At 41.8% G+C, this 24,972-nt stretch overlaps 1 long non-coding RNA gene across 1 annotated transcript; it reads left to right on the top strand.

The window, feature by feature from the left end:
- Nucleotides 1-8,154: 8,154 nt before the first annotated feature.
- LOC118471476 (uncharacterized) lies at nucleotides 8,155-10,638 on the top strand. The gene is made up of 3 exons (XR_004848792.2): nucleotides 8,155-9,358; nucleotides 10,072-10,185; nucleotides 10,344-10,638. It is a non-coding gene; the product is annotated as an uncharacterized LOC118471476 (long non-coding RNA).
- The last annotated feature ends 14,334 nt before the right edge of the window (nucleotides 10,639-24,972 follow it).

Raw genomic sequence — 24,972 nt, 5'->3', positions numbered from 1 at the left:
TATGATGTATAAACAGGTTCTCTGTCTAAAAGAAGACTGTTGGCTGAAACTTGTAACAGTATAATCTCTTAAACTGAAGTGTACAGTAGGTCCTCGGTTTATGACATCCTAAACCCATGGCGTTTTGTGGTTACATCGCCATCTCCCACAAATTTATTAAGAAAATTTTGTTCCATCATTCTGACGTACACCGTTTGCAACGTTAAAACTAATTTTGCATGGGAACTAGTTGGCAAGCGGAGCGGACAAATACGTCGTCACGCGGCGCTATACGAGGAAGACGGCTTGTACGCCGTGGATTGGATTATGCTAGATTTGCTTTCTTTCGTTTGTGATGTTTTTTTGGGAGACTTTTAGCCCTTTGTTATGGCTCCTAAACCACTTGTTCTCGTCTCACAGATGCATCCAGTATAAGTGTTTTAGGAAATAACATGATGGAAAAGGAAAAAATACAATATTTCTGTAAAATATGAAGGAAAATACAGATAGCTAACTAATTGTCACAGAAGCTGCAGTACATTTTGGCAAACTTGTGCCAACTCAAAAATAAAACCGTCACTGAAAAAGCCTGCGTTTATTTACATCCTCGGCTTTAGTGGCTATTGCTCACAGACAAGTGCAAATTTTTACAGTTACAGAGTAAAAAGCTCATAACAATAGCTGCTTCCAATCACACAGCAATCATCAACTGAGAAAGGAACTTGATAAAGAAAGGGGAAACTGATAAGGCCCAATTGCTCTGTAGCTGATCCATATCTGAGCGGGCAAACGTCAGGCACTACGCCAGTGGGAGAGTGGATATGTACTTTGTCTGCTGTAGTCACACTTTGGCCTTGGTTTACGTCTATGGTCTACATTACCAGCTAATGTGTCGAACAGCTGCTGTGGTCAGATCATTAGTGTCCAACTTAATTCAAGTCATTTTCAAGGGAACAATGCACTTTGGTCACTTGCAATATGTTGTGCATCAGTTACCTCTGCCAATAATATTGCAATAAAATCAGTCAATATCTATTCTGCTATCTCATATTTTATTAACGCACATTAAGCAGTTATGTTTACAGAAACAATGGCTCTTCCAGTGGTCTAAACTTGAACCCTTTTAGTTTCAGCCTGGCATTTGTCCAGCTTATTATGGTCAATAAAACTGTGCTTGATTGCAGGAGGTATTACTGTTGATGAAAAATAACCATTCTCTCCAAGATTGCCCCTAGAGAATCAATTTTTTTTTTTTACCCGATTAACATCTCTATATGGTGTTTTCTGTCTCAAAATATTGATATTATGATGCTGTTCTTACATGAATTCTTTCTGGACTTTGAATAGCTGTGTGAAATTTCACAGGAATCCATGTGATAGCTGTTTGGATATTTTTAATAAACGACAAAAAATCTCAGTTCATAGAGGTGCTGAGGTGAGAGGTTCACTAAAGTTAGGATTTATGATTTGGATGTCATTAAATGTTTGAAATAGGATGCCATTAGTTCATCAGCACTACTAGTTGAACTAGTTGTGACAGAAATAAAGAGCTTGGTATCTGAGGGAGCTTTTCATTTCACACCTCCAAGTTTCTAAGAACCACAAAACAAAAAACAAACAAAAAAAAAAAAGTGGATTTTCACCATCCAGGACCTTGAAGTTGATATCTTAGCAATCAACTGATTTATAAATCTGGGAGGTACAGAGCAGTTCATTTGAAATCCTCTTTTAGCTCTATATTTTTGGTATCCACCAACTCCAGAGGGATGTATTTTGTATATTAGCTGCTAAATTCTCCACTTTGCCATCTAGTCTTTACTTGTGCCTTTCTCTTGTTTTGTGCAGGGCAGGCGGTGTGCAGTAGGATGTTTAGAGCATTTTCACAGATCACTTTAATGCAAATTATAGGATTTTAATATGCTTAAGTTACCACACAATCATCACTAGTTTTAGTACTAACCTTCCATTAACAGTAGCTTTTGAAAAATATAAAATAATACACTTTTGATCAATTTGATCTCAAGTGGGCCAGACCAGTGAAATCACAGCATATTAACCTATAAATAACAACAATTCCAAATTTTTCCTGTTTTAGTGCAAAAAAGTACATTCTGAAAATGTTCACGTTCAATATACTGTCTTTTTGCAAAACATTATGCCTCTATTCTATATAAATAAAGTTATTAACTTGAAATTTCTTAAGAAAAATAAATTCAATTTCAAGAACATTATGCCTCAGTTTATCCTGTGTGCGTTACAATTTACAGATAACAGTGTCTACCAAAGAACAAAATATTTAGTCACAGGTATCTGGAACTGAATTATATAATATTTTACTTTATGATCAAAGTGACAAAAGTCAGATAAAAAAAAGACAAAAAAAAACCAAAAACAAGACAAAATATTACAAAAATGAGACACAAAATGACAAAAACGAGACATAAAGGGACAAAAGTGAGAAACAAAATGACAAAAAATAAGACAATTATCACAAAACAAAACAAAAAGACAAAAAAACTAGACAAAAAATTACAAGGCGACAAAAAAATGGACAAATGACAAAAACAGGACAAAAATTACATAAATTACACAAATATGACAAAAAATGACACGGGTAAGAAACAAAATGACAAAAAAAAGACACAAGCGAGACAAAAAACACAAAATGACAATAAAAAAGATACACAAAACAACAAATAAAGCAAAACAAAATGACAATGAGACAAAAAACACAAGCGAGACAAAATACAAAATGACAAAAAAAACAAAATGAAAAAACTTGAGACAAACAACAAAAATCAAATGAAAAAAACAAAAAACAACAAAAAGCAAGACAAAATACCACATAAATTAGACAAAATGACAAAAACATGACAAAACATTAAAGCGAGAAACAAAAGGACAAAAAAATTAGACGACACGAAACAAAACAAAAGACAAAAAACTAGGCAAAAAAGTTACAAAGCGACAAAAAATGGACAAACGTCAAAAATGACATAATAGACACGAGACAAAAAAAGACAAAAGCGAGAGAAAAAAGACAAGAAATAGACAAGTGTGACAAAAACAAAACACATGACAAAAACTATACACAAAACAATGAATAAAGAAAAACACAAAGTGACAAAAATAAGACAAAGACACAAGACAAAAAGGAAATGCAAAACAACATAAACAAGAAACAAAGGTAAAAAACAAAAACAAGACAAAATTTACAAAAATGAGGCACTAAATGACAAAAGAACAATGAGCAATATAATATTTTACTCTATGATCAAAACAATTTGTCAAGGTCTAGAAATTAAATTTCTAGTTTTACAAATTTACAATTTGCACTTGATGTCTTCTCCGTAATTTTTACACTACAAAATCATCCTGTGGGCTGGACTGGACCCTCTGGTAGGCTGGTATTGGCCCGCAGACCGCATGCTTGACACCTCTGAATGAACCCCTCTATAGACCATGAATGTCTGCACCAAAAATATCCAGTGAGAGTCAAAATATTTCACTTTGGACTAAAGTGCAGGACCAACATGATAGTCCTGCTATCATGTACTGGTATTAGCAAGAATCGAAACATTACAAATTCTTTTTGTCTTTTTGGCTCTTAATCTGGCCACTCGTCAACTCAGGGTGGCACTGAAGATGAAGGCTTTGGCAAACCAGCAGGGCCACACGATGAGAGTATGACTGGTACAGAGATGAGGCTGTTGTGAAAGGGTCCTAAATGGGGTCAGCAGGTAGTCATCATGGTCATGATGTCACTGACTTAACTTTTGGCTGAAAGAGGAAAACAGAATCTGAGAGAAAATGAATGCATTTTGTTATGTTGTTTTGTCCATAAAATATTCCATGGACAAAAAAAAACTTGTGTTCATACATGTTTCCTACATATGCCTTTATTTGACGTTTGGACACTGCAGTGTTTTCCTTTACCAGATAAGCGACCCATTGAAGTGTTAATGTCACATGTTTTTTCTACAGTGTGATGTACATAGTGGCTGTGCACATGGGATCACTTAAAAAAAAAAAAAAAAAAAACACCTTTCAAAGTGTTTGGATGAAACGGAGTCAAACATAAACAATGGAAAAATACACGAGTGTGTTGGAGAGGGTTGCTACAATACAAACCTATCTAACATGTAAGCTTGAATAAATAAAAATCTGGGGAAGAAAAGGCACTGAAATATGGCTCATACAATAAAATAGCTGGTTTTTCATTTTGCACGTCATTTATATAAGCTGAATATATGTATATTGACTTACAGTGGTGCTGATTTTCCATCACAAAATAATCAAGCTGTAAACCAGGGGTCCGTTTCACGAAGCAGGTTAAACAAACTCTGAGTTTAACCCTGAACTCTGAGTTGATCTACTCTGAGATAGAAAACTCTGAGGTAAAAGTCGTTTCAGGGCCAGACACACATTTCTGACCGTCCTGCATACAGTTGTCTTACTGAAGTGCTCTGCATCTCCGACATTATATAAAAAAACTTCCATTTGCAAAGAACCGCAGCACAACATACAATAGCTGCTGGGATGTGAGAACATGACTGCGTTTGGTAATGTAAATGTAAGGACGAATGAGGTTGTATGTAGATTATGGACTGTGACGTGAAACGGTACCGCTCTAAAAGATACTTGTCGAGAAATGCGAGAACATCTATGCGCGGTCTGATAGCAATCTCCTGACGAAGATTTAATTCTCTGCACAGTAATTCTACTCCTTCATCTACTGGATCGTTAATAAAAGGACGTCATTTTGACACACGGCAGAACTAGACTTCGCCAAAACTCGCCAGCTGACTGAATGAATGAGGAAATGAAATGGCGTGGACTGAAAGAGGGCGGAGACAGAGAGAAACTCGAGGTTTACTGAGAAAAACCTGGTCCCGACCAGGTTAGAGTCAGAGAGTATGTTACTATGGTAACTGACCGAGAGTTTAAGTTACCCCTCTTTGTGAAACAGGCTAGAGTTACCCCTCTGTCTCGGGTTTGAGTTACCTCCCTTTGTGAAACGGAAAACTCTGTTTCCCTCATTTCAGGGTTAACTAAACCTGCTTCGTGAAACGGACCCCAGGGGTGTCAAATTCATGTTAGTTGAGGAGCCCAATTTGATCTAAAGCAGGTCAGACTGTTGAGTGAATAAAAGGCTATTTTTGTTTATACAGTGTTATGCTTCAATGTGGCATGCCACAATGATAAAAGTATAGTAATAAGTATATTTCACAAAGTCCTGCAAAGTTGCAAAAAATTGACACCAAAAGCAATATAGACACACACACACACACACACACACACACACACACACACACACACACACACACACACACACACACACACACACACACACACACACACACACACACACACACACACACACACACACACACACACACACACACCTACCTCGCAAGGTGAAAACAATATCACAGCTTAAGCTTCTACAGTGTGACCCAGCCAATCAAAAATTGAACTGAGGAGACATTATGCTTTCGCACAGAGAGCTTTAATGCTGGATCAGCATACCCAACAACAGAGTAAAATCTACAGTGTCTGCATGTGCTTGGACCAGGCCAGCTGCCCCAAAACCGGTTTCAAACCTGTACAGATTAACCCTGTGGATCAAGTCAGAGGGGGCTGGAGAGAGCATAGCAGAGCACACCACACCACACCACTGCTTTATCCAGGCAGCCTGGCACCTACAGTAAAGCCCCTAAGCAGATCAGCTGTCAAACGTACCACACTGTACACAGTAACTTGCACTGAGCAAGCTGAATTTTGTTGTAGTGATGTGATCCCGTTCTGCTCTAATTTTTAAAGCATTTTCCCTTTACTCAGTGGCAAATCCAGACAGGAGCACTAGCATAGACAGACACGTTTTTCTTCAACTGTCAAGCAGACCAAAGCTATGATGTATACTTGCAAATGATGAGGGGGTAATGCACTTTTTTTTAGCTTCGACAGTCAGGTAGAAAAGCTAAAGCCATGATTTATACCAGCAGATGATGAAGGAGTTACACACTTTTAATCAGATTTAGAGCACCGAGCACACACAGGTCCTGCAAGAAGTTAAAAGCACTAAGCTTATTATTGCTGACAATTATGAGTCATACATTTACCTGACTGGAGTTATGTCACAACTGGGAGGTCAGTTTTTTTTTAATTGTTGAACCAGCTTGGTCTGTAACCTTTCTTCCCTCTGTTCCACACCACCAGGAGATCTCACAGGTGTAGTTTTATATTTGAATGTGTTTTCTATAAGTTATCCAGAGCATTGGAAGAACAGGAGACTGTTTACCAGCGAAGGACAAGTGAGAGATCAGTATGCAGTGTTCTGTGAGTGACCGGGGCCTGTTTACTACCGGAGCAGGCCAACACTGAGATGAGATGGATGATATTACTGGTGTCATCCACATGGAGCCATGAAAACTGGTTCTGACCAGCTTACTTGACTTTGCTGCTTCCTTTGTTCTGCACTTGCATCAGCTCATCTGCTAATGTTTGCTGTCAGGGTAAGTGATCTGTGTACAGATGGTGAGTGACAGAAACCTGCTCTGCCTCTCATCAGATTCACAACCTGTCACGCCTCTTTTTTAGTGTGACATTTTAAGTCATTAAGGTGCTTGGAGTGAACTGATCAGCCAAGACTAGTGATGATGATGGATTCAGGGACAGGGAAAGTATAGAGAGGCTCCGGTGTGGATGGAAAGTGGAGCTCGCCATCTGGTGTTACTAGGTGATATGACAATTTAGAAGATGAAATGTGAATTTTGCAATAAACCCCATTGGACATCTGCAGCTGCTGTTCAAGATGTGAAAAAAGCCACAGAAAACACAAGATAACACTCAACAAAGACATATAATCAGGTACATAACAAAAGACTGCCGAAGGGAGATATGCTTCATTTGTACAAAACCCTTAAAAGGATAAACTTTCAAGAATTATGTCAGGGCCCCCTCCTCTGTTCCAGCTTCAGCCCCCATCTGACCTCCCTCATCCTCCTCTTTCCTCCTCTCCCTCTCTCCTCCTGCCTGCTGAAGCCTGGCAGAGCTGCTCAGCCCAGCTACTGTGCATCTCTAATCACCCATCAAGGGAACTCCGGGCAGCTGTGGTGCAGCACACCTGTGATCCATCTCCTCCATAAAAGCCGGTCTCACACGCCACACCCTGCCAGATAGTAAACTCTGCTCATGCAGTCAGTTTATCAGTTTACCAGTCCTGCCCCCCATCTCTTGCACTCTGGATTCAGCCCTGACCAGACACTCCCCCCCCCCCCCCCCCCCCCCCCCCCCCCCCCCCCCCCCCCCCCCGGCCTTTGGACTTGCTGCTCCCCATCTGCTCCTGGAACTCCGACCCGTCTTGGAGGGTCTCTGCCTGCCGTGCTCCCCTCTCGTCCCTGGAAACATTCTGCCTTCCGCCCCCTCCCCCCGAAACGAGGCACTCCTGCCCGCTTTCTGCCACCAACCAACCCCCACCACGAGGAAAGCCAACCGGGCCACCCGTTCCTAGTACAGTCACCCCCACCCTATTAAGTTACTCTGGATATCAGTTTCCCACCCCGTCCAGTATTCTTCCAACTTTCTGTTAACACTAAAATCCGGCTTTGTTCCTGTCTCAGTCCCTCGTCTGTGTGCTCTCTGCTCGGGTTCACCCCCACGCCGTGACAAATTAGTCTTATGCATTTTCTGGTGCTTTTGTGAAATAAATTCTAGAGTAGCTGGAGATCAGTTTTTCAAGCTTAAATTCTGCTTTTCTTTATGAAGCCATTTTTCAGAACAAGGACGAAACATTTTAAATAATAAAATACCAGGGAAAGTACAGGCGTTCTTGCACATACGGACCCTGAAACGGAGCAGTTAAAATTAAATCCAACCATCATTAATTTTGTTGTTTATGCGTCTCCAGAAAACAAGACGTGTGCCAGTAAGCCAAGTCAGTAATCCAGCATGGGCAGTCAAAGACCTGCATCTGCAGCACTTCACTGAAACATAGACTTCAATATGGGTATGAATTACACCTGTGTGTTTCCAGCCATTTTTAGATTTCAGCTGTGAATAAGGTCTAATGAAACAAATAGGAATTGATATCGAACACTAGGTGTGTTTTTTTTTTTCAATTTTTGAATGTAACAATGAATGAATGTTTTTATTTCGGACACGTGAGTGGAAAAAAGCCACAAAAACAAATCGCAATACTCAAAATAAAACACAACAAAACAAAAACCCAGCATATCCGAAAAGGAACAGAATGAAGCATGAGCTTATTTCCTCCTACCTGTTACGCACCCGTCTAGGGGGAAGGTGCGTAGCATAATGTTTGTTTTAGAAATAAAAAAAAATAAGGTGGAATATTTTCCCAGTCTCCAAAAAAACAATGAACAGTTTGTAGAAAAATTACAAAAGGGTTTGTAATTTGTAAACACTATTTACAAAAATAAAAAGAGGCCACCACATGGGCTATTCATTCAAGCAAAAAAAAAAAACAAACAAACAAAACAATTGGATACAAACTAAAGAGGCATTATAGCACTCAAACAAAAGATCCTACCCAACAAAACCACAGCTTCTACAAAAATGAACCTAAGTCTAACAAACAAAAAAACACTATCTTAATCTAATCAGAAAACACGGGTATCGAGTCACAAAGTTTGGAGTCTGGGAAAAACCACAGGGTGCTGCTGTCAAAACCCCCTTTTCGACCGGGGTGGAGCCCGTTCGAAGTTGGAGCCGGCGCCCGACTTGGCGCCGGTTTTTTGTGTTTCGACCACCGGAGCTGCGGCTCCGGGCTCCAAAAACTGGGGCCGTTTCGGGCACCAACTCGTTGCTGATCCAGAGGTGGCCAGAGTTGAGAGCCGAGCACGTCACGGGCAGGGGGCGGGGTTACGGTGACCGACGAACAACAGCGGAAACACAGAACCGCCATTTTTTAAAAAACAACAGCGGTGAAGCGGCTCTTGTTTGAGAAGACAACGTTTTGGAAACGGAAAATGGAAATCAAGAGCAAGCAGTGGACGGAGGAGGAGACCCAGTGCTTCCTGGCACTATGGTCATCAGCTGAGGTTCAGGGAAAGCTGGATGGAGCCACAAGGACGAAGCCCATCTTCCAGGGAATCCAGCGGGAGATGGAGGCACAGGGCTACCAGCGGACCCTTGACCAGCTGCTAAACAAACTAAAAAAGTTAAAAAAAAGAGTACAGAGATCAGAGGAAGGAGCTGGGACGAAGCGGCAGCGGAAGGCAAAAGAGATGTCCGCATTTTGAGTTACTGGACTCTGTGCTTGGAGACCGACCCGCTAACCAAGCCACAGGGGCCCTCAACTCATCCACAGCCGCGCTGGACTGGCCGCAGGACTTGCCGACACCCGCTCCTGAAACTGGTAAGTCTTATTTCTCAAACATCGGCTGTAAACTCGCCAAGAATATGCTAGCTACAATAGTCCCACGTGAATATTATGAACATTACGCCGGAGAAAGTAGTGTGGACACAGGCTCAGTGATCGGAGGTTGGCTATTGTTTGCTAGCCAGTTAGCCATGTGAAAGCTAACAAACAATGAAACAAGGCCCAAGTGGAACCTGAGAAAAGCAGCAGCAGTATTTCATTACACGACCTGTATTCAAAACCTCCCACGTTGTATAATGTCCCATTTACTTATATTACTGTGCTGTATTGTAATCATTGAAATTCATTACAATTCCAATTTATGTGTTGCTTATGTTTTCTATCATTAACACAAGTCTAAAAAACTGATTCAAATGACCAAATTAACACAGTTAAGTGAAGAAAACGCTGCGCTGCCATTTTAATAATTTCAGGATAAAATGCTGATTGTCATGTGGTTTTTCAGCTTTGCAGATGTGAACTTGTAATGTATTCATGTCTTATACACGTCTTTTGTGGGTTTGTAGTTGTGCCTCAAATAAAACTAGGCCTTTAGCACTGTTGGAAATTATTACAGGTATAAAGTGTTACAGGTATCTCTGGTAACACTGTCAGACATTGTATGGATGAAGGATTAATTAATCTGTTACTGGATAAAATGATTTGTAATACAGATGCTACCAACAATGTTTCTTGTTCATTTTTAATAGAATTGTCGCTCTTGGATGAGGAGGGCCAGATGACAAGGTGCAGCTCACCAGTACCATCCTGCAGCTCATCAGTCCCATCCCCCAGCTCCTCAGCGTCCACCCAGTCCAGAACCGGTAAGATTTGTTCAGACTATGCAAACACCAACTCATGAGCAATATGTAGTTTTTCGATCCATCCTGAATTCCCTAATGATTTTTTTTTTTTTTACTACATTTGTGAATATAGAACATAATTACTAACAAGGAATACTTTTTTGTGTGTTTTCACGCAGGAAAAAGAAAGCGGAGTCCCTATGCAGAACTCATTGAATATATGGACCGCGCTGATCAAAAGTATTTCGAGCAAGCGGATCGGGACAATGCCGTGAGCACTGCTGTGCTAGATAATATGAGAGACACGAAGGGGCTGATGGAGAGGATGGTGGCAGCAGTGGAGCGAATGGCAAACAAATGAGCACATGGACATTTTTTTGTTGTTTTTTTTTGTAAATACTTTTGGATTTGTTTTTGTGTGGTGTTTTTTAAATTGTTATTTATAAGTGTGTGCATAAAGACTTTGTTGAGAGATGCTTGTTTTGTGTCATATGTTTTATACTGTCGCAACAAACTTGTAAGATGAACCGCACAACTGTAGCAGGGTTTCAGCTGGGCGATAAGATAGTCCTTTATTATTCCCCAGGTCTGGAAATTTCCAGTGTTACAGCTGCAAAAAATCTTTCTGCACAGCACTGACCATACGTACAGTAAAGACAATAATTGTAATAATATATACAATAATGAAGAATGAAAAGTGAATAAAAACAGTGTTACTACACTGTAAGTGCCATCACCATAAAGTGGCTTCTGGAATAAATGTAACTGTAAAAGTGCAGAACACGCCAGCAGAATTTACCAAGGCTTAAGATGGTAAGAGTCCAGTTTATGGTAATAAGCACTAATAGTCATTAAGTTGACTTTGTAAAAATTAAGGCCTTGAATGGCATTTCAAATCCTTACATTTGATTGTCATTGGCACTAGCAAATCTGCCATTGTCAAAAATCAATATCTGATAATATATAATTGTAGACTGCGATGAGACAGATATGTGCATCTGCACATGACTAATATTGCTTTTAAAAGGTCTGCTGAAACCCTGTGAGATGGCATGACATTTGGGCATTTAAGTAGAAGCATGCAATAGTGATTTCTTCATCTCAAGCTTTATTCCAACAATGGTAACAACAGTGGTGGGTATTTCACAACAACCTATCAATACAAAACATGCATTCACTCACATGAAAAACAACACTATTCAACATGGTTGAAAAACTCCATTAATGCTGCCCTAATGTCAGTCCCTTCTTGATTACCGTGGTCAGGCAATGCTTGGACAGAAGGCTGAACGTGAACATGTCTGTGTGGGAGCTCCTCAACAATGTTATCTCCATGTTCCTCACAAATATTGTGAAGTACACAGCAGGTCAGCGCCATTCTTTTGCTCAGTTCCAGCTTGCAGTCATTTCTTTTCAGGAGGCACCTCCATCGTCCTTTCAGTCTCCCAAAAGCCATTTCTACCACCGATCGTGCACTGCTCAGCCTATAGTTGTATGTGTGCTGTTCAGGAGTCAGTCTGCCAGTGTCAGAAAACGGCTTCATGAGCCACTTGAGCATGGGGTAGGCAGGGTCACCAATAAGGTAATGTCCAACATCACAGCCAGAGATGGTCATTTTGTTTTGCCCCAGTAAGTGTCCATCACTTAAAATGTTCCACAACTGTGACTGTTTGAGTATTCTAGCATCATGTACACTCCCTGGAAAGCCAACACACACATCCCAGAAAAGTCCTTTGCCATCCACAACTGCCTGTAGAACAACTGAATGCCATCCTTTGCGGTTGTAGAAGTCTTTAGGATAACTTTCTGGTGCAATTATTGGCAGGTGGCTGCCATCTATTGCACCCACACACTGTGGCACTCTCCAACGACTTCGAAAAAAATTAGCTATTTCTACTAATTTTGCTGCGTCAGGGGTCTTGATGTGTACAGGAAGAAGCACAGCGATGACTGCGTTACAGAATTCCTGGACACAGTTGAACACGGTGCTCAGGCCTACTCCGAAAAGATGGCTGATGGTCCTGTACTCACTGCCGGTAGCCAGCTTCCAGATGGCAATCGCGATCCGCTTTCGGACTGGGATGCACAAGCGGTAGTTTGTGTCCTTTTTCGCCAATATGTCTCTGGTCTGGTCGCAGATGTACTGGAATGACTCCCGGGACACGCGGAAGTTTTGCACAAACTGTTGCGCGCTAAAATCCGGGACAATTGTGTCCCACCAGTAGCGTGATTGTGGATGTGCCCAGACAATAGGCGATCTCCGTCTCACAAACTGCCTTAACAACATCTAAAAAGATAAACATAGATATGATCATCAACTTATTGCGCTTGTTTAACCGCTAAGTAATCAATGCAAGCGTAGTCGAAGCTAAGTAGCTAAGCTAACGCTAGCACGTTTACTGTTAAGTATCCAAACGTCTTTGATAATTACCTTTCTTCTCAAACGTGATCGCCGGGCATTGGAACGGCGACGCCGATGGGTAACCCCTAACAGAAGGTTTTGCTGTTCGACGATGGCACGGTACACTAGCAAAGCCATGAACACCACTCCAATGAAGTCCTCCATTGTTGTTGTGTGGGTTTCCGTGCGGTGCGAACGCTGTTGAAGGGCTACGTATGCAGTGACGTACACACGTTTTGTGGTGGCGCAATGACGCAGCGCCAACTTTGCTCCTTCCGAATGGAAACACAAACCCGTTCTGGGGCGGAACGAGATTTGAACCAAAAAAGCACTGGCTCTCAACTTTGAACCAACCTAGCACCTGGTGCTCTTTGGTCGAAAAGGGGCTAAAGAGGCTCCCATCATCACTGCCGGCCGCCAAGATTTAAAATAGGTTCCAGCCAATCAGCGCTGGGTCCGCCCTGCCACCAATCAGCTCCTGCACACAAAGATCCACAAAGACAGAACACCCACTACCAACCAACAGGACGAAACAAACCACAAGGACAAAACAAAGATCTACAAACAAACACAGAAACCCACTCCCAGACAACAAAACATTTCAGAACTACAAACACAACATTACCAAAAATACGGCCACAGCCGTAACACCCCTATACCTAAAAAAAACAAACATTTCCCCCATAATGTTTGTTCTCTTATGGAGGGAGATGTACACGAGACAGAGCATCAGCTAACACATTTTCATCTCCTTTTTTGTGGTGGATTTCAATATTAAATTCTTGCACCAGCAGTGACCATCTCATCAGCCTGCGGTTTTTGTTACCCATCTGTGCCAGGAACATGAGGGGATTATGGTCAGTAAAGACCAGAACGGGCAGCGAGCTAGACCCAACGTAAACTTCAAAATGTTGCAGGGCGAGTAACAATGATAGTGCCTCCTGCTCAATGGTGCTATATTGGAGTTGGTGTCTGTTGAATTTTTTTGAAAAGTACGCAACAGGATGGTCAACACCTCTTTCATCCTCCTGCAGCAGCACCGCACCAGCACCACGCGCGCTGGCGTCGACCTCCAGCTTGAAGGGGTGCGAGAAGTTAGGAGCAGAGAGGACAGGTGTGCTGCAGAGGAGCGCTTTAGCGGACTCAAATGAGTTCTGGCATGCTGAAGACCAGACGAATGGCCGAGAAATACTGGTCAGGCTAGTCAGAGGAGCAACAACGTCAGCGAAGTTTCTACAAAAGCCTCGGTAATAGCCTGCCATTCCGAGGAAACGACGGAGCTGGCGCCTGGTTTGAGGCACGGGATAATCAATGATGGCCTGGATTTTTGAGGAGAGAGCGCGCACCTGTCCCTGGCCTACCTCCTTACCTAAATACGTAACGGTGGCCCTACCGAATTCACATTTGGCCAGATTGAGGGTGAGGGACGCTTTCTGCAGCCTGTCAAAGATAACACGAAGAGCTTTCACATGCTCATGCCACGTGTTCGAGTAAACAACAACATCGTCTAAATAAACTTCACAGTTAAGAACACCAGTCAGAACTTTATGCATGAGCCGCTGAAAGGTGGCAGGAGCATTCCGCAGACCAAAGGGCATGACTGTGTACTGCAGGAAACTGTCGGGAGTAACGAAAGCAGAGATCTCAGAGGCACGAGGCGTTAAAGGGACTTGCCAATAGCCCTTCAGCAAATCCAATTTCGTCACGAATTTGGCCGAACCAACGCGGTCAACACAGTCCTCCATCCTGGGCAGAGGATAGGAGTCAGCCTTCGTTACAGAATTAACTTTTCTGAAGTCAGTGCAGAAACGAGGGGTTTTGTCTGGCTTCGGCACGAGCAAGCACGGAGAGCTCCACGCGCTGGAGCTAGGGACTGCTAAGCCATTTTCCAGCAGGTAAGCTACCTCCTGCTGAAACAGAGCGCGCTTAGTGGGATTCACACGGTAGGCATGTTGTTTGATGGGCGCATGATCACCGACATCAATGTCATGAGACAGAACAGTAGTGCGGGAGGGAGTGTCTGAAAATAATGACAGGTGATTATTGATTAAAGTGGAAATATCATTTATGGCGGTGTCACTCAGGTGGGAAAGGTGGGATTTTAAATCTGTCAGAATTTCTGAGTTTTAGAGACGAGCGCAAAGGTCAGCAACAGAGACACGAAGGCCGTCACTCTCAGGGAAATACTGAGAGGGAGGCAGAGGGACACTAGAAACAGAGAGCACGGCTGGAGACAACGAAGTGACATCCGAGTCCTGATCAAAATAAGCCTTCATCATGTTGATGTGGCATACGCGAGTCTTCCTCCTCCTATCTGGGGTTCCAACAACGTAATCAGTTTCACTTAACTTTTTTTCTACAATATACGGAACCGCAAAACTTTGCCTGAAGGGCGGAACCAGGAATCGGAAGCAGAATTAGGACTTTGTCACCAATTTGGAATTCTCTTTTCACACTTCTTTTGTCAAATTTCTTTTTCATTTTCTTTTGGGACGCCGAGAGAGAACTGCGGGCGACATCGCAGGCTTTATGCAGACGCTCCCTAAAAGAACTCACATAATCTAACACATTTACAGGTGGGCCTGGAGTATCAGAGAGGTATTTCTCACGGAGCCATCTCAGAGGACCACGCACGGTGTGACCGAACACTAACTCCGCAGGACTAAAGCCTGTAGACTCCTGCACACTTTCACGCGCCGCGAGGAGGAGAAAAGGCAACCCTTCATCCCACTCCTTACCAGACTCGAGACAATATTTCCTCATCATGGACTTTAACGTCTGATGAAATCGTTCCAGTGCACCCTGAGATTCTGGATGAAAGCTGCTGGACTTTTGGTGTTTTATGGACAGAGTGGAGAGAACCTGAGCGAACAGTTTGGATGTGAAATTAGTACCTTGATCTGTCTGGATAAATTTTGGCATGCCGAATGTGGAGAAAAAGTTTACCAGGGCTTTTATGACAGCCTTGGTTTTAATGTTGCGCAGCGGTATAGCCTCGGGGTATCGAGTTGCTGCACACATCAGAGACAAAAGGTACTGATGACCGGACTTTGTTTTGGGAAGTGGACCTACACAGTCTAGGATTATGTGCTCGAACGGCTCACCGAGAGCCGGGATTGGGTGCAGAGGAGCAGGTGGAATCACCTGATTCGGTTTGCCGCTAAGCTGGCAGACATGACAGGACTTACAGAATTTGGACACATCACTCTTCAAACCTGGCCAAAAGAAATAACGCAGAATGCGATGGTAAGTCTTTTTAATTCCTAAATGACCAGAAAAGTTATCATGTGCAAGACTAAGGACTTGAGAACGAAATTGTTGAGGCACAACTAATTGTTGAAACGAATTCCAACCCAGATCACCGGATGAGGGGGAGTACTTACGCATTAATATGCCGTTATCAATGCAGTACACGGAGGGATTTTCGGTGTTCGTGCTGGCAGCAGATGAGAGGCAGGTTATCAGAGATGGGTCATTCTGCTGTGCAAGAACAAACTCAGCCCTATCAACAACGAAAGACAGGTTAGCATCAGTTGGTAACAAATCTTCAACTACACATTTCCCAGATTTTTCAACAGTTTTTTCTGTTTTCACCAGATCATCATCAGAACACATGAATGAATCAGATAAATCCATTACATCACCATACTTGCGCGCCTGGGCGCGTGTAACGGCACAAGCCGGGAACACAGAGGAGTCACTGACAGCAGCAGGGGCCAAAAAATCCACAATAGGATTGTCGATCACTTCGGGCGTCGGAAAAACCTTTTTACCCGCTAAATCGTTGCCAAGAATGAGCGCAACACCGCGCACCGGTAAACGAGAACGAATGCCAATTTTAACCGGGCCAGAGACGAGAGGTGAGCGCAGAAAAACGGTGTGCAGCGGTGCTCGTAACATGCTCATTTTAACACCCCACAAAAGAGCATCGGAACCACAAAAAGATTTGTCAGAAAACGGCAAAACACTCTGCAGAATAAGGGACTGTGCAGCCCCCGTATCGCGCAAAATAGTGATTGGAACCTGATTCTCCTCTTGACCCGTCAGCGACACCGAACCCCTGAGGAGGAATGGGCGGTAAGCTTCATCCACCTCAGCAGATTCACCTGTGCTGACCGGAGAGAGAGCAGGAGCAGGCTGAACAAAACCAACAGTTTTAGGTTTTTTAATGTTTGGGTTTTGTTTGCGCTTCAGAGCTGGACAGTTCGAAATCAAACGCCCAGACTCATGGCAGTAAAAACACTCACGTGTCTCAGCGGGCGCGAAGTTTGTGCGTGGAGGAGTTTTAGGTGATATGTGCAGATTTTTCCCCACACCGCCAGAGGTTACCTCACGGCGCACCGGAGGGAAAGAGACACGATGTGTTAAAACAAACTCATCAGCAAACACAGCAGCTTTTGACAAGGTATCGACTTTTTGTTCATTTAAATAAACAACAATTTTATCAGGGAGACATGATTTAAACTCTTCCAGTAAGAGCAGTTCACGGAGCTGCGCAAAATTAGACACTTTACTCGCAGCACACCATTTGTCCAACAAAAGAGTTTTCTCCCTCGCAAACTCCACATAAGTTTGGTTGGCAGATTTTTCACAGTTGCGGAATTTCTGGCGATAAGCCTCAGGTACCAATTCGTAGGCCCGCAACACAGTAGCTTTAACAACATCATAATTTAAACTTTCATCAATAGCTAAGGATGCACAAACTTCCTGAGCTTTCCCCACTAACTTACACTGAAGCAGCAAACTCCACACATCTTTGGGCCAACTAAGAGTTGCTGCGATGCGCTCAAAGGCATTAAAATAAGAATCTACCTCTGTCTCCCTAAATGTTGGCACCAGAGCAATATGTCTACTGACATCAAATTTTTCAGCGACAGCGGCGGGAGGATTTAAAGGGCTGGACAAAGGAGAAGCTTTATTCAGCTCCATGGCCCTTATACGGAGATGCATAAGCTCAACCTCGCGGGTTTTTGTTTCCAGCTCCACCTCCTTAATACGAAGGGCCAGCTTCAGGTCCTCCGTATCCACACCAGCCTGTAGGAGAGCGATAGGATCAGGAGAGGTCAGAGCGGGTGTGGCAGCCTCCGCTCCCACATCCACCAGGCCGCTGGGGATCGGCTTTGCCGTGGTCGCCTCCGCTTCCATCGGACGTGGCATACCCACAGAAGCACTGACATACTTAGACTCTGCTTTTACTATGCCCTCCTCAACCAAACGCTGTGCCAACTGGGCCTTAATTTCTGCCTTTTTAGCCATAAAGGGCAACGAAATATTGAACAAATTGGCCACCAATACCAAATCTGCTTTGATGTACCTGTTTAATTTATCCAGGGTAGGATTTTGTGCAAACTCATCTAAATCCATACTTACCCCCACACACAGAGAAAAACTGCCAACCAAACAAAAGCACTATCAAACAAACCCGAGAAACACTCACCACGAACGCACGCGAAAAAAAAAAAGCAATGAGACGAGCCCCCAAATTATGTTACGCACCCGTCTAGGGGGAAGGTGCGTAGCATAATGTTTGCTTTAAGAATAAAAAAAAAATAAGGTGGAATATTTTCCCAGTCCCCAAAAAAACAATGAACAGTTTGTAGAAAAATTACAAAAGGGTTTATTTACACTATTTACAAAAATAAAAAGAGGCCACCACATGGGCTATTCATTCAAGCAAAAAAAAACAAAAAAACAAACAAAACAATTGGATACAAACTAAAGAGGCATTATAGCACTCAAACAAAAGATCCTACCCAACAAAACCACAGCTTCTACAAAAATGAACCTAAGTCTAACAAACAAAAAAAACACTATCTTAATCTAATCAGAAAACACGGGTATCGAGTCACAAAGTTTGGAGTCTGGGAAAAACCACAGGGTGCTGCTGTCAAAGAGGCTCCCACCATCACTGCCGGCCGCCAAGATTTAAAATAGGTTCCAGCCAATCAGCGCTGGGTCCGCCCTGCCACCAATCAGCTCCTGCACACAAAGATCCACAAAGACAGAACACCCACTACCAACCAACAGGACGAAACAAACCACAAGGACAAAACAAAGATCTACAAACAAACACAGAAACCCACTCCCAGACAACAAAACATTTCAGAACTACAAACACAACATTACCAAAAATACGGCCACAGCCGTAACGCTACCCCTTCTCCATCTCGACCATCAGTCACTCAGTACCCCACTCCTATAGTTATTTATGTGCATATTTACAAACAAAATAGAAAATAAATAACATAAATATTAAATTATCAGTGATATGCCCGTGTCAAAGCCCCTCCTCCTACCTGAAAATGATATTTTTGTGCCGCTTTTTGAACTGGGTCGTGCTTGGACATTGCTTGAAAGCCACCTCCAGTCTGTTCCATAACATTTGTATGTATTGCCCCAAACTTCTGCACACAATAATTTAGATATGGTAAATCCAGTGAACAGTGGAGGGATTTGTGGTCCAGAATGTGTTTTACTTTAAGTACTGCAATGCTTCTTGATATTTTGTTTGGAGCATATTTTATGTGAGACTTCCAGTTTATTTGATCATCAGTTGTAACACCAAGAAACTTATTTTCATGAACTCTCTATTTCTACACCATCTACTTGTATCTGTGCATAAGAATCACTTTTACCGTAGTCAAATAACATGAATTTAGTTTTACATAAGTTTAGTGATAATTTACGGTAAACTACTTTCAGTTTGCACATTTCATTACTGATAGTTCCCAGGAGCTTCTGTAAATCACCCCCCGAACAAAAAATTTGTGTCTTCTATTGAGCTGTCTTGCTGCTTTTGAACATTGCTGAGTTAAGTCTCATTTTGGTGGACAACCAGACTCTGTCTAATCACATGTGCATACTTTTGTGTGTGATCTCATTGCAGCAGACTAGATGTACCAGATTTCACAAGACAGGAAACTTTACCTGAAGTAACTTTGTTGTTGCTGCAAAATACATACTCATGTCAGCTATGTTTCCCTGTATCATCACCCCATCTAGTGGTTAAAATGTATATTTCAACTTAGCTGCTTTGGCAAGCAGTAGTCTATGCACAAATATATCAAATTCCTGGTTGGAATGAGATTTATATTGCCTAAAGAGAGTGGTTTCTTATCCTGCAGTAAAACAGTGCTATCCAAACAGTGGTTTGATATAAGTACGTTTTGCCTTCTGGAACAATAAACAAAAGAGTTCCAGGCAGCTGAAGAATAGCACTTCCTCTGTTTGAATCCAGCAGCCAGAGCTATTTTCTCTCCATTTGGCATGCTGATTCTTTACATTGTGCTTTGTTTTGATTCCAGTGGTCATTGTTTCTTGCTGTTAATTCCACAATTTGTCATGGGCCACTAAAACTCATGAGAATTAGGAACTGAAACAAAGGGGAAAGGCAAGCTTGGGAAATCCAGGAGATGACAGAGACAAGACAGGAAAACAGGCTGGAGACAGAAACAGGCCTGACAAAAATCCAGGAGAAGAACTGAGTACATGTGGGGAAATCCAGGGGGGAAAAAAAAAAACCTGAGTCTAAGAGTGGGGGATCTGAGTCTATGATCCAGCAGAGTGTGACTGAAAGAACCGGGCTTATATAGTGTGCAGGAGAGGTAGTTTACAGGTGAGCTGATTACTGCAATGAGAGTCACCTGCAGTAATCAGCTGAGTGCAGACAGGTGAAGCATAGACAGCAAGTGAGTGAGTGAGAGAGACAGGCAGACAGATGCAAATGTTACCAGCCCATTTTTGTATAACCTTTTATTATTATTATAGGTTATGGTTCACTGTATATGTATTGGGTCATTATTCACTGTTTTTTGTATCAATGTTTATTGCGTTTGTCTAAACAGGAAGTCACGTAACGCGGGAGGTTTCTGTTAAAAGCTAGGCCCACAGCCAATCATTCATTGAATGGTGTGTTGGAGCAGCAGTAGCCAGGCTGTGGCCTCCATACAATTTTCATAGTGGCACGTGCAAGTAGTGATGGGATGATGATGCCTCAAGGAGTGTAGTGACACACTACCCAAACTGTGTTGGCACTGTATTGACACTGTGTTGGTCACTCAATAGTGACCTCTGCAGTAGTTCTAAAATCATTGCAGGTAAACAAAATGAAAATAAGACGATAAAGCTTACATGCTGCAAACCCAACATCAGCCTGTGAAATAATATTTAATCTTTTTTTAATTGCTAGTCTTTTACTGAAAATACGATCTCATCATTGTATAATTTCATTTGCTCAATTTGTTTGCTGAGTTAAGTTGTTTATGAGAAGAGTTTTAAATTTGCTGAAAACCTTGTTTGTGTAAATGCTAAAATGAGTTGGTATGTAAAATATAGCAAATGATCCATGTGAAGAGCTCCTCATTTCAGCAGCACACTCCGATTTCAGTCTCTTGACAGCTTCAGTTGCTTTTTAGTGGACTAAAGAAGCCAACTGTTTTAAACCTGGGGTCCAACAGTGTTGCCAGTGTCATCACACTGAGCGATTCCAAGTTGCAGATAGACTCAGTTAGCTGCTTTCTCAGAGCTTCAGCCAGCTGTTGAGCAGCTGTTTTTGTCACTGTTGAGGCTTGACGTTGAAGTTCAATGTGGATCATTCTCATCAATGGAATAACCTTTGACCCTGACTCTTTTTTTCCTCAGAGAGTTCTATTGTGGCTTGGTTAAAATGAGTGAGCACCCTGAGCATTTCTTCAATGATTTCAAGTTCTTCAGGAGTCAGTGGAGTGATATCAGTTTTTGATGAGGCCAATGACACCCAGACTGCCTCCTTCTGCTCAGTCATTCTTTCCAGCATGTGGTAGGTGCTGTTCCATCATGTCGGCACTTCATTTATTAATTTATGGAATGGTGTTCCCAGCTGTTGCAGCTTTTGAGTGAGCTTTTCTTTGGCTGTGGTGCTTGTTCGAAAGTATGACACAATTTGCCATGTTTTGTTGCGTATTTCTGTTGTGTTGTTATTTGATCACATGATTTTTTTAAAATTAAATTCATGGAATGGGCAATACAAATGGTGTGCTGTATTTGCAGCATTTTAGCACATGAAATCATGTTTGCTGCTGCATCAGTGACAAGACACCTGACCTTGCCCGTTATGCCCCACTCCTCCATGAGGTTCCTTTTAACCGTGGCCATGTTTTCTGCAGTGTGTCTCTCAGGAAAATGCTGCACTCCCAAGACTGATGAACGGAGTTCATGGCTTTCTTTCTCCACATAGTGACAAGTAACAGCAAGATATGTCTCCATATTAATGGACGTCCACATATCAGCTGTTAAACTAATAGCAATGACACTCTGGAGGTCCTTTTTTGTTTTCTCCTTTTCCTCCTCATATTTCTGGCTCACCAAGTCCTTGATGGCCTAAAAATAACCATACAAATACTTTAATACATTATGAATATATATATATATATATATATGTATATATATATATATATATATATATATATATATATATATATATATATATATATATATATATATATATATATATATATATATATATATATATATATGACATGACAGTACTCATTAATTAATTCAGCCATACATTTCTTAAACATACCTTCCTGCTTGGGAGAACATATGAGGGTGCAATAAGCTTCAGGAGCTTTTTTTGTTTGTCGTAGTTTCTCTGATGTCCGTGATGTGCAGGTGAAGAAGAAACGCCCGCTGACACCAACTTTCTTAATAAGATCTTTTATTCAAAGAAAGAATAGTATCGACACAGACAGAAGTTGCCTGGAAGGATGTCACCCAATGATCCTCCGAGAACAAAGACCAATGGTCAGTTTTTTATACCTTCTGGTAACGGATCTGGTTTAATATTTGAAAACCCTCACTCAAAAACAATACCCCCTCAGATGGAGCCCCCTCAACTCTGCATATCCCTAAGGGCCACAAGTCAGCTCTGGCTAGACAGTGGACCCCAAAATCAACACAGTATAGAGTTTCTTGAGCAGAAAAACACATACCAATGAAATTACTAACACCTGTAAGTCAAGTTCACTTTATGGTCAACAACTATCAGGACTCATATCAGATCAGATACTTAATATTTCCCCCCTTCGGCGCTAACCAAGCATCGAAAACATCACTATAGCATTAATTACATAGTATACATGACAATTTCTATTTGTCCATGCTAATCACAGCATAAACTTAACAGTGTAACAATTTTTTGGAGTGTGAGAGTGAAAAATCTGTCCAGCAGCTGTCTTTCCAAATTATCCATCAAACAATCAAGACAGGAAAATTCTCTTATGGTCCCTCTGCCCAAGGAGACCACATATATGATACTCCAAGCCAATTACAAAAGAGGATTCAAACAAGTATGTGAAACAAGTAGAAGCAAATACATTTGGGAATCCCAGAAAGAAAATCAAAAATGTCCAATGTCAGGCTGGTCGACCCATCGTACCCTTCAATGGAACTGCACCTGCCTAGCATTACTGTCCCTAAACAATCAACAAAAAGGAAACACCTGAGATCCCAATGTACTTACCTCATATCAAAAAGACATCTAAGTAATGAAACCCCCTGCCTAAAACACTTCATATCAGTCATATAGGTATAAAAACTCAAAAACTAAAATAAAACATACTAATAGAGAAGTGTAAGCAAGAGTAAACACCTAATAATGAAACATTACATATGATAAACAGAACCCAATACAGTAAGCATATATGAAAACATGAATATATCAAACTGTCGCTCTTCAACAGCAGCTCCAGTTGTAGTATGCCGTCACTGCAATGTCCTCGCTCAGGATTCTCCATCCATTTCATTATCCATATTCAAGCATGTGAGTCCATTCAGCTGTAGGGATCTCTGAACGACAGCTGCTCTTTACTCGATTTCCCAGATAGTCTCCTGGGAAGAAGGAAAAAACACACCAACCAGTATCTTGCAGCAACAAACACATCAAACACAGTATAATATATTGCAATATACTAAAGGATAAAAAGTAAAAAATTCAAAAATCAAAAATACAAAATCAAAAACCATAATATAAATTCCCATTCCTCCCTTTAAGTAATATCAAAAAGAAAAATCAGGAATACAACAAGTTAGACAGTCAAAATGGATATTTATCTACCATCTGACTTTCCATGACATCTTCCTCAACTTCACTTAAGGAAGCCCCACTCAATAATGGCATCTGAACATTTTCACCTGGCATTGCAACACCAACCCATCTCAATATCATGGCCTTCGCAAAGATCAACAACAACGTACAGAAACAAAGCATCACACACAGTGCCAAAAGAACAGCTATCAAAATCTGGACTAGAACAGCTCCCACTGGACCCAACTGGTCCTCCAGCCAAGCATTAGCAGACCACCCAGCACCTTCCGATGGACCAAACGCATCCCTAATGAGTTGCAACGCATCTATCACGCTAGTGATATTATCAGATGTATCTGGAACCAACATATAACAAGCATCCCCAGTTAATTTCAAAGCCACACAGAGACCACCCTGTCTGGCCAAAATATAATCAAGAGCCATATCATGTTTTAACAGTGTCAGTCTATGACTCCTCTGCACATCTGACAAATATTCAAAACCTCTTATGGTCTCATTCGCAAAACCCTGTAGGATATAGGTGATGTTATCAATATGATCAGCCAGTCCTATGCCCCACTTCTCACCCAAACTTATCCTCCAATGGTAGGACTCCAAACTATGAAACTGTGCCAACTCTCTTCTCCTATTTGTAAGAGCAACATTAGGCTGAACCTTCTCAGTTGCATTAGTCTCCTTGACAGCCAAAACCTCATACGGGAGTTTCAGTGTTGCCATATAACAATACCCAGTCCATCGATATGGCAAAAACAAATACGCCTTCCCACCAAATATCCCTAAATATCCCTAAAATTTCCTACAGTAACGTTTGCAGGCAAAGGACGGTCAAGCACCCACACAGTCTTATTCTGGTGATAGGGCAAACTGAAAGTTACAGGAACCAATTCATGAGGATTTACAAGTTTTCCCTTACCCAAAAGCATGCTATATTCATTACAACGGGATATTCCCATAAACATTCCAGGTCCCATATGCGTTTTATTTGAACAGAAACAACCAAAAGCTCTCACAGGTTTCACATCTAATGCATCAGGAACTGCCATCAGCATATTCTCATGTTGGTTCAACAAATTCACATATGGCAATGTCCTTAGCCAAGAACAAATAGAACCTGGCCGAAATAAAGTCCCCCACAAAGCCTTCAGTGCAGCTACCGGTGACCCCTGTTGATAAAACAACCATGTTAATGCATTCGATTGACATTCAGCAGCCAACAGATTTGGTACTGTCTCAAAATTTAAGGCCATGTGCCTGGAGATGGAATTTTCACCAGACATGGACAATTTAGCTCACTAACTGATCTCACAGAATGAGCCACCTG

The sequence above is a fragment of the Amphiprion ocellaris genome, chromosome 6 (genome assembly GCF_022539595.1).
Source record: "Amphiprion ocellaris isolate individual 3 ecotype Okinawa chromosome 6, ASM2253959v1, whole genome shotgun sequence".
Taxonomy (NCBI): Eukaryota; Metazoa; Chordata; class Actinopteri; family Pomacentridae; genus Amphiprion; species Amphiprion ocellaris.
Note: the sequence above shows the minus strand (reverse complement) of the source record. Positions and strands in the feature narration are given on the sequence as shown.